We start from the raw sequence: 11,207 nt of genomic DNA on the forward strand, positions 1-11,207 counted from the left end.
ACGCCCGCCCGCTCCGGACGCCGCTCAGCGCCGCGCTCGGCAGGGGCACCGCCATGCTGCGCGCCGCCCGCACTGGAAGGGCCCCGTTCCCATAGCGACGGGGGCTGCGCCGCGCGGAGTCCGGCCTGGAAGGCCCCGCAGCCGTAGCAACGGGTCTGTCTACCGCAGCGCCGGGCTGGGAATGCCCCCCTGCCCTAGCAACGGGGCTGTTTAGCGCGGAGCCTGCCTAGAAACGTCCCCGCAGCCCCGCGGGACGGTCTCTGCCCTCCCCGGGAGCCCCTCCCCATCGCCGGTCTTGCTGCTCCGACCGGGCAGAGCCCGCGGAAGGCACCGGAGAGGCCCCGCTGTCACCCCGGGGTACCCGGACGGGAGGTGAAGCCCAGCACAAGAGCCAGGGGTTTTTCAGAAATCGGCCCGAAAAGGAAAAGCTGCAGTTGCCTGTGGGCTGTGGAACATCCTGGGGGTGCTGGGGAACCGCAGGGCAGAGTCACAGAGCCACAGAATCCCAGCCTGGTGGGGCTGAAGGGGCCTCTGCAGACCCCCAGTCCAACCCCTGCTCACGGGGGGGTCACAGAGCAGATCACACAGGGAAATGCGCGGGGAGGAAAACACAGCCTGGACCCTTCACTTGGCATCGTTGTGTTCTGGAACATGGCCTTTAAAAACCAGAAGAACATCCCAGAGCAACCTCCAGACCTAAGGACCTGGGGCAACTGATTTCTGCCCTCAAATTCTGGCTTCGTCCTTCCAGGTCAAACTGGCAGTTTCTCCAACCACCGCGTGTGGTTTTTCGGCTCCAGAGAAGGACGAGGATTTCCTTCCCAGCTCCATCAGCAAAGCAGTGCCACACGCGGATTCGTGTGCACAAACTGCCACAGGAACGTTCTTGTCCCCAGGTTCCCTGTATCAGAGTCTCAGGCGTTTGCATTTTAAAAAGATACTTGAATTATAAGACAAAATACAACTTAAAAGGTACAGCAAAGAAAAGTCCAGACTGGGGGCCTCTCAGGGGGAGGGAACACAAGGCGAAAGAGACTTGGGCTTTTAAACCCAAAGCGGCCAGAGGAGGAGCAGGTCCCGCAGCAGCAGCAGGAGCAGCTGGAGCAGCAGCAGCAGCGTCTGCATCAGGGAGGTGTCTCCTCACCCTCCCCACTGGGCCTGGGGCCACAGTGCCCAAGCCCTGAAGCTTTTCTGACAGCTTCTCTCTCTCCCTTTCTCCCAGAGACCGCGCAGCAGCGGCTGAGCACGGCTCACCAGAGGAGACGGCGTGAACAGCCCCGCCAGGAGCTGCCCAACCACCCTGTGACACCGCTGACCGCAGCCCAGGACCTCGGTGCCCCGACCGAGGGTCTCTCCAGCACCCTGGGTGAGGCTTCCACGAGCTGCGGGTGGGAAGGGACTCGCCAGGGGAAACTGCGCTTGTACCAGTGTCTCCAGAGGCTTGGGATGCTCCTGGGGGCTGGTTTAGTGTTCCTGTATGTAAAACTCAGGTGTGAATTGGCCTCCGCGTCCTCTGCAGGGGCTCAGCGGAGCTCTCTGAGCCAGGGCAGTGCCTTGCTCGTCTCCCTGAGATCCCCAGGCAGAGCCCTCAGCCCTGCTGCGTGTGCAGAGGAGCTGCTCCTGGGCAGAGCTGTCTCTCTGCAGCGCTGCCGCTTGCCAGGAGCTCCCTGTGTCCCAGGAGCCCAGCCCAGCTCAGCAGCACAGGAGCAGCCCAGGGCGCTTTAATGACCCCTCTGGTGGGTTTGGTGCTGAGTCCATGGACCTCAAACCCTCAGGGGAACCTGATGAAACCTCTCAAGAAGTCAGATTCAAACTCCAAAGTTTCTTGCAATGTTAATGAGTCCCACTGAGGGACACTACTGAGGAACTGACCCCATGGTCCGGTTACAGAAGAAAACGGGATGCAGTGACAACAGGTCAGGAAAAGCAAGGTGAAGTTCTCTTAGATGCTGAGTAAACCTGAATGTGTTTCATTAACCAAAGGGACAAGCCCTGACCCCCAGCCCTGGGAAGGCAGATCCTGTTCCTCCCACATTGCTCAGGGCCCTTCCTGGACAGTGTGATGTGGGGCTGTGCAAGGCCAAGGGCAGGACTATGGTCCCATACCTCCCAGGTTCCTGGCTGGGGACAAGGAGGCCATGAGGCCCCTGTGCTGGAAGGACAAGGTGTCTCCTCACAGGCATCAGAGGTGCAGACAACAGCCATAGCCAAGGGGAGAAGGAGCTCATGTCTGGTGGGGCTTTCAGCCTCTTTACATCCCTTGATCATCTCCACCACAGCCTGTCCTATGCTGTGGCATCCCCTGCACCTCTTTCCCTGCAGGCTGCAGACATCCCCCCTGCTGCCCCACCTTGCTCTTGTCTGAGCATCTTCCTTCCTTTGCTGAGATCTCTGCATCCTCCCCAGCTGTTCCTTGAAGGACAAAGCCTTGGGCTGATGCAGACTCCCTCTGCTGACCTGCTCCACCACAGCACTGCCCTTCCAGTCACATTCCTTCCTGCTCATCTCCAGCCTGGACCTCCCCAGCTGCCCTTTGTGCCATTATTTCTTTCCCATGCTCTTTCCCACCATGCAGAGAAGCTCCACCACCTCTGAAACCACCCTTCAAGCACTCTCAGGCTACTCCTGCACTGCTGCAGCCTCCCCAACACTGCTGGGCCAAAGCAGCCCAGGTCCCTCAGCATCCCACACCATGTGCACAAGGTGCTGAACCTCCCTTGGCACAGCCCTGCACTCTCCAGTTCCTCCTTGCTTCTCCAAACTGGGAAGCCGCACACTGGCACACCCCCGTGTGTGTGGGGTCACACCAGTGCTGAACCGAATGGGATGAGAACTCCAGGTGTCTGGGTCCCCACGCTCCTCCTCATGCAGCCCCATGTGCAGCTGCCTTGTTCATGGTGAGCGTGCACCACGGGCTGGTGTGGGGACCCTGGAGTGCCCAGGCCCTTCTCCTCAGGGTCACTGAGAACTCGTCGTTTCATCTCGTCAAAAATCAGAGATTTCTGATGGGTGAATACCAGGTATTCACAAGGTCTGAACTCTCCCTGGACTGTAGCTCCATTTGCTCAACTACTAAAGTTTGCATACAGTTGGCTTATCCTGATGAAGGTGTCTCTCCCAACATGAGGCATTACAGGACACTATAAATATTGTCTCCTGGGGAAATAGTGGGGTCTTGTGTGTCTGATACTCATAATGCCAGAGGTCTGGAGTCAAAGGAATAGTTTCCCTTCATGTGGGAGAGCAGCAGGAATGTGTGGAGCTCTGTCTGGGGAGGAACAATGTCAGCTGAACACTGAGGAGTCAGCATGAGAGGGCAGAACAACATGGGCAATGTTGTGGTCACTGGACATCAGCTACTGAGACACTGATCAGGAAGAGGAACTAGATGAGGCCTCTTTCAGACAAATTAAAGAAGCCTCATGTTTCCAGCCAGTGTCCTCGTGACAGACCTGAGATATCCCAATATCTGCAAGGAACCAGCCATCCAGGATGGGTTGGAGCTCATTGACAACATCTCCCTGACACGGGTGACTGAGGAGTCAGTGAGGTGAGGTGCCCTGTGGGACTTCACACTTAAAACCACAAAGAGTTGGTCAGGATGGAACAGTCAGGGATGGGAAAGTGGAGCTGAGGTTCCTGGGAGATGATCACAAGGCCAAGAGCAGGATTACGGGAGAGCAAGCTTTGCCCTGCTGAGGGACCTGCTTGGGTCCTATGGGATATGACCTTGGTACCTGCAGTGCTTTTCTCTCACATCTCCTCCCTCCTCTCTCCCACCTGCTGTTGTGCAGCATTTTTTACCCTTTCTCAAATACAATATCCCAGAGGTGCTGCCAGCATCACTGGTCAGATTTGGCGATGTTTGGGTCCATCTTGGAGCCAGCTGAAATGGACGCTGTCTGATGTTGATCAAACTCCAGTTGATGAGCAGTTTCCTATGGGGAACTGTAATTGACTGACATTCAGTGGCCTGGCAAAGTTGCAGGTGCCAACAGTCCAGAGGATCTTGGGCCAACTGCTTGACATATCCACTTGGTGGGCAACAAGGGTGATTCTCACCTGGATCTGGAACTGGAAAACAAAAAGAGCTGGTGAGGGATGTGAACATCAGTGTCCACCTTGGCTGTTGTGACCTGGAAGCAGTGGGTTCGCAGGCACCAGAGGGGAGGGAGGAAGGCCAGCAGCAGAGCACAGGCTGGTGGGCTCCAGCGGAGAAGACTTTGACATAGTGGGGGATGGTGGGCGACGTGGTGACATGGAAGTAGGTCTGGGTAGGATGAAGGAGCTCAGGAAATCTGATCAGTCTTACAAGACAGCCTGCTCCAAGCACAAAATGTTGTCTCTAAGTACCATGTAAAGAAGTGTTTGTCTTATGAGGCTGCTCGTCTGAACTGACATAGCTCCAGGGGAAAAAGGCAGCACACAGGAGGTGGAAGCAGGGGAAGCTGCAAAGGAGGAATTTAGAAACCTTGTCCGTGGATGTGGGGATGATGCCAAAGCTGCCCTGGCCTTGATACCTGCAGGGGAGTCTGAGGGCACAAGATGAACTGATTCATCTTCCTTACAGCAGAAGAATAGACAAGGGCAACATGGGCCTGCTGCTGAATTCATAAGAGTAGAATCAGACAGGACTGAGGTTCTTCATGGCTTCTTTGCCTCCATCTTCACCAGCAAGGTCTCCTGGGACTTTGTTCCTGAAGGCAGGAGTCTGGAGAACACCCAGCAGTGGGTGAGTTCAAGTCAGGGGTGATCTGAGCAAACTCAGACACCATTACAGAACAGGAGATGGGTCACTTGACCAGCTCCCTGAACACAAGTGTCACTGTGCACAGCACCTGAGATTCCCAGGAACACCCACCTCTTGGCCCAGAGGAGTGTGATTCCTCTTGAGGTGTCGTGGACTATCTCCTCACTCACATGGTGATTTAGGCACCCACTTTTCTGACATATTCTGTCCTTTTCAGGAGATGCACCACATCAATATGAACTGGAGGCTGCTGATGCCACCTGTTCTGGAAAGGGAGGGAAGGGCGAGCAGGGAAGGAAATAGAAGAAATTTGGCTTCGTTGCTCTTTATTATGGAAATGCTTTTTGTTTGACTATTCCTGAAACCTCCCCAATCATCCACACCAGACTTGAAGCCTTTAGGAAAATGCTGCACAGAGCCTTGGCTTGTAAGAGCATTTTCTATGTTAATGAGCCCTCTGCTGCCATGATCCTGAACTGCAGCTACTGAAACAATGAACAAACCTCTGATGAAGTGAAAGCCAAAAGCCTACCCCAAGTTTCTGAGGGTGTGTGGGACACCATGAAGGGCCATCACTGACACAGCTGTGAAGGAAACAACCAGTGCAGGTCCCTGTCCCTGGAGGCTGGTCAAGGAAAGACTTGGAGACACTGGTTACAGGTGGTGAGGGCCATGTGGGGGTGGCTCTGATGCCATGTCAGCCCTTGATGCTTGTTGATCACCAGAATGGTTGAGCCCTGATTCCTGGGACCTGGTAGACTTTTCTCCAATGTTTTCATGGCTTTTCCTGTGGTCAGTGTGAGTGTTTTGTTTTTTGGGGGTGGGTTTTATGTCAAGTGCTGTTGCTTTAACTGCAAGGGTCTGGTTTTCTGTGGAGTTGGAAATGCCTGTGAGTTCCTCACAGCTCATCCAGCTTCTTTCATTCACCTGGCAATGGTCACCAATCACCTCAGTGTCCCAGTCCCAAATTTGCTTGTAAGGCGCAGAATGACCTTACAACCCTTGAGGTTATAAAGAGGGTATGCATTTATTTACGACGCCGGACTCACGGGGAATCATTTCACCTAATGCGTGAGTAAAATTACAGTAGCTGTGAACTTGGTTAAATGGAACACCTATACATATTCATAACCTGTCCCCAAGAGGGCGGTTCTTATTACAATGAGTTCAGGAGACCATTTCCAGAGTCTCCACCTCCGGCTCCTCCTGGTTTCAACTGTGCAGTGATCGTGAACCCGGGTCCTCTTTCTCTGTACACGGTCAACTTTGGTCCAGTGTGATGAGTTGGTTGGGTCTCAGACTGCTGAGTCGGTTAAAACTGGCGTATCTCCTGTCCTGTGCCCAAGACTCTGTAATCTGGTTCACCCAAGGATGCACCAAGGACTATTATCTTTGCAAGGTGTCAGTGAACTCCTGTTTTTCATACAATAAGTTACACGGAGTTAAGCAAGGCTGGGCAAGAGTGATGTGGGTTAAAGGGTCAGCTCTCTAAGTGTCTTTAGTGATGTGGGGTAGGGTTAGTTCCTCAAGTGTCAAGTGTTAGTTTTTCAGTGTTAATTAGTTAATTGTCAATTCCCTGCATCACTACAAGGATGTCATGAAGCTGTTCAGGAAGAAATCAGAAAGGCTAAAGCCCAACTGGAGCTGAATCTGAGCAGTGCCATCAAACGGAAAAAAAAAACAAACTATAAATACTTCAGCAAAAAAAAAAAAAAGGATGCACAAGGAAATATATTGACAAAAGAACAGGGAAAGGTTGAGGTACTAGAAGCCTCCTTTGACTCAGTCTTTAATAGTCAGAACAGTTGTGCTCCAGGTATCCAGCCCCCTGAGACAGAAGACAGGGATGAGGAGCAGAATGAAGTCCAAACAATCCAAGGGGAAATGGTTGGTGACCTGCTACACCACTTGGACACCCACAGGTCTGTGTGGCCAGATACACCCACGGGTGCTGAGGGAGCAGGCAGAGGTGATCCCTGAGCCTCTTTCCATTATCTACCAGCAATCATGGCTGAGTGGGGTGGTCCCAGTTGACTGAAAGTTGGTGAATGTGACACCCATCTACAAGACGGGACATAAGAAGGATCTAGGGAACTACAGTCCTGTCAGCCTGACCTCAGTCCCAGGGAATAGTATGGATCATATCATCCTGAGTGCCATCATGTGGCAGACACAGGACAACCAGGTGATCAGTCCTAGGCAGCATGGGTTTAAGAAAGGCAGGTCCTGCTTGACAAACCTGATCTCCTCCATGACAAGGCACCCTGTATAGGGGATGAGGGAAACTTTAGTAAGACTTTGACACTTTTTCCCACAGCATCTCCTGGAGAAGCTGCAGCTCATGGCCTGGATGGTGTATCTGCGATAGATAAAGAACTGGCTGGAGGGTCGGGCCCAAGGAGTTGTGGTGAACGGAGCCAAATCCAGTTGGTGGCCGGTCATGAGTGTTGTCCCCAGGGCTCAGTATTGGTGCCAGTTCTGTTTAATTTCTTTGTCAAGGATTTAGACAAGGGGATCACGTGCACCCTCAATAAGTTTGCAGATGACACCAAGTCTGTTGGGAGTGTTGACCTGCTAGAGGGTAGGAAGTCTCTACAGAGAGATCTGGATCAGGTGGATTGATGGGCTGAGGCCAATTGTATGAGGTTCAACACGGCCAAATGCTGGATCCTGCACTTGGGGCACAACAACCCCAGGCAGCGCTACAGGCTGAGGGAAGAACGGCTAGAAATTTGTTGAGGATGGAAAGGACCTGGGGTTGTTGTTGACAGTGGTTGAACCTAAGCCAGCATGTGCCCAGGTGGCCAAATAGGGCCAGTGGTATCCTGGTTGGATCAGCAATAGTGTGGCCAGCAGGACTAGGGCAGTGATTGTTCTCATGTACTGAGGACTGCTGAGTCTGCACCTTGAGTCCTGGGGTCAGCTTTGAGCCCCTTATGACAAAAAAGACCTTGAGGTTCTGGAGCAAGTTCAGAGAAGGGAATGGAGTTGGTAAGGAGCTGAAGAGCAAGTGTGATGAGGAGCAGTTGAGGGAACTGGAGATGTTTAACCTGGAGAACAGGAGGCTGAGGGGAGACCTTATGAGTGTCCACAACTACCTGAAAAGAGGTTGGAACATGGAGGGCGTTGATCTCTTCTCCCAAGCACCGAGTGATAGGACAAGAGGGAATGGCCTTAAGTTGTGCCTGGGGAGGTTTAGATTGGACATAAGGAAACGCTTCTTCATGGAAAAGGTTGTGAAGCAGTGACCAGGGTTCCCAGGGAAGTGGTTGAGTCATCATTCCTGGCGGTGTCTAAAAGATGTATAGAGAAGGTTCTCTGGGAAATGGTTAAGTGCTAGAGTTAGGTTATGGTTGGACTCCATGGTCTCCTCTAAATCAAATGATTTTCTGGTTCTAGGATCCTGTGATTCTATGCTTGAAGGGTTATTTCCCAGATGGTGGAGCTTTCCTTGGAGATAGGAATCATACAAGCATAGAGAGTGTTGGAAGGGAGCTTCAAAGGTCATCTAGTCCGACTCCCCTGCCATGGGCAGGGACATCTTCAAGCAGATCAGGCTGCTCAGAGTCCCATCCAGCCTGGCCTGGGAATTCTTCAGGAATGGGGCATCCACCACCTCTCTGGGCAACCAGTGGTTGTGTTTCATCACCCACATTGTGAAAAATGTCTTCCACATGTCTGGCCTCAATCTCCCCTCTTCTAGTTCAAAACCATCACCCCTTGTCCTATCACAACAAGCCCTGCTAAAAAGTCTGTCCCCATCATTCTTATCGACATGTTTTAAGTACAGAAACATGGGAATAAGGTCTCGCAGGAGCCTTCCCTTTTCCAGGCTTAACAACCCCAACTCTCCCAGCCTGTCCTGCCAGCAGAGCTGTTCCATCCCTCTGATCATCTTGGTGACCCTGCTCTGGACCCTCTCCAACACATCCATGTCTTTCCTGTACTGAGGGCTCCAGAGCTGGATGCAGGACTCCAGGTGGGCTCTCACCAGAGTGGAGCAGAATCCCCTTCCTTGACCTGCTGGTCATGCTCCTTTGGATGCCGCCCAAGATACGTTTGATCTTCTGGGCTGCAAGCACACATTGACGGCTCCAGTCCAGTCTTTCACCCACCAATTTCCCCAAATCTTTCTTGTCAAGGCTGCTCTCCATCCCTTCATCCCCAGCCTGTGCTGATACCCAGGGCTGCCCCAGGAGATGCAGGACCTTGCGTTTGGTCTTGCTGAAGCTCAGGAGACTCACACGAACCCACTTCTCCAGCTTATGCAGGTCCCTCTGAATGCCCTACTGTCCCTCAGGTGTATCAGCAATGCCACTCTGTTTGGTGTCATCTGCAAACTTGCTGAGGATGCACTTGATCCCACTATGCCACTGATGAAGATAATAAATGGTACTGATCCCAGTATGGACCCCTGAAGGACACCACTTGTCACCAGTGTCCATCCAGACATTGTGCCATTGACCACCACTCTCTGGGTGTGACCACTGAGACAGTTCCTCATCCATAGAACAGTCCAGTCATCAAATCCATATCTCTCCAATGTAGAGAGAAGGATGTTGTGAGGGACTATTTCAAAGGCTTTACAGAAGTCCAGATAGATGACATCCATAGCCCGCCGTTTATCCACTGATGTAGTTGCTCCATTGTAGAAGACCACTAGGTTAGTCAGGCAGGACTTGTCCTTGGTGAAGCCAAGCTGGCTGTCTCAAATCACCTCCCTGTCCTCCCTGTGCCTTAACACAGCTTCTAGGAGGATCTGTGCCATGATCTTCCCAGGCCCAGGTAAGAGGCTGACAGGTCAGTAGCTTTCATGGTCCTAATTTCTACAGCAGAGAAACACTGCCACACAGCACAGCTTGGAACATGGAGGCTGGACATTTGGAGGAAGAAATGTCACCCAAAGGGCAGTGCTGTGGCACAAGAAATCATCCAGAAGGAGTATGAGTTCAGTCCATGTTCTTGTGTTTCCAGGAACAGAGCATGAGAGTGAAGACACACCAGTCAATGTATGGAAATACCAGGGTGAAAGCAAGGGGAGGAAGCAGGATGGGTGTCTACAGCCTGCAGGGAAACAGAAACAGCTGTGGGACAGTGTAGGACAACCTGTGGTGGAGATGGAAAAGGGCACTGGCAAGGCTGGATGTCACCAAGAGAACCCAAGTCTTTGTCCCCTTGGCTATGGCCATTGCCTCTGCCACCAAGGCCTGTGAGGAGACATGTTGTCCTGAGGCACTGGGGCACCTCATGGCCTCCTTGCACACCCCCAGGAAGGCTGGGAACTGTCACACCATTGTCCTTCACTCAGCATCACACAGCCCACATCCCCCTGGCCCAGGAAGAGCCCTGAGCAATGTGTGAGGGACAGGATCTGCCTTCCCAGGGGCTGGGGGTCAGGCCTTGGCCTCTCTGCTTCACCCAACAAAACCAGGCTTTTCTCAGCACCTCAGCTGCCTGCACATTTCCCTTTGTTTATCTGCCACCATGGCCTCCAATTCTCTGCTCTAACGAGTCCCTGGGGAGGCTCTGCTGGTACTTGCCCTCAGTGGAACTCATTAATACTTCAAGGTACTTAGTACTTTTTCTTCTGGCTTTGAGTTCTGGAAAGGTTTGTGCAATCTCCTCTCAGCACCTGAGTAATGTTCAAGGACTCAGCACCAAATGCACCATGGGGCTCATTACACTGAAGAAAGCTCTAACAAGCCATGTCTCTTCTTGTAATTTACTTCTAGTCTTGTACTGCCAATTAGGGAAGTGTCCTAGTGTAGTTCTGGAGAAAGATTTCAAAAATCTTGTAATAAAATGCCTTTTTTTGATTAAAGGATATAGTTTATTATTATTTTTTGGTGTGGAGAAGAGGTGATTGCAGCATCATCTCATTGATGCTGATGTAGCATCTCTCCTATGTTCTAGAGTCTTCTCCTGCAGCCTTACCTGGAGCACTGTTTGCAGGGCTGGGTGTCACAGTATTAAAAAGATACTAAGCTGCTAGAGAGTGTTCAGAAGGGGCTATGAAGTTAATGAAGGGTTTGGAGGAGAAGTTGTATGAGGAGCAGCTGAAGTCACTTTTTTTGTTCAGCTTGGAGGAGACTGAGAGGAGACCGCATCACGCCCTACAGCTTCATCACAAGGGGAGGAAGAAGGGCAGACATTGAACTCTTGTCTTTAGTGACCAATGACAGAACCCAAGGGAATGGCAGAAGATGAGCCAGGGGAGGGTCAGGTTGGACATGAGGAAAAGGTTCTCCACCCAGAGGTGCTGGACACTGAACAGGCTCCCGAGGGAGGTGTCACGGCCCCAACCTGACAGTGTTCAAGAAGATACTGGACAACGTCCTCAGACACACAGTGTGACCTGTGGGATGTCCTGTGCAGCGACAGGAGTTGGACTCGATGAGGATGGTCAGCAGAATTGCTACTTTGGCCTTCCGAAAGGCAGACTTTGATCTGTTCAGAA

At 52.3% G+C, this 11,207-nt stretch overlaps 1 long non-coding RNA gene across 1 annotated transcript; it reads left to right on the forward strand.

Annotated features, from left to right (window-relative positions):
• The first annotated feature begins 260 nt into the window (after positions 1-260).
• Positions 261-5,787, forward strand: LOC139825498 (uncharacterized). Its single transcript, XR_011735574.1, has 2 exons — positions 261-1,366; positions 4,968-5,787. It is a non-coding gene; the product is annotated as an uncharacterized lncRNA (long non-coding RNA).
• Positions 5,788-11,207: the final 5,420 nt, after the last annotated feature.

Source organism: Patagioenas fasciata, chromosome 23 (assembly GCF_037038585.1).
Source record: "Patagioenas fasciata isolate bPatFas1 chromosome 23, bPatFas1.hap1, whole genome shotgun sequence".
Lineage (NCBI taxonomy): Eukaryota > Metazoa > Chordata > Aves > Columbiformes > Columbidae > Patagioenas > Patagioenas fasciata.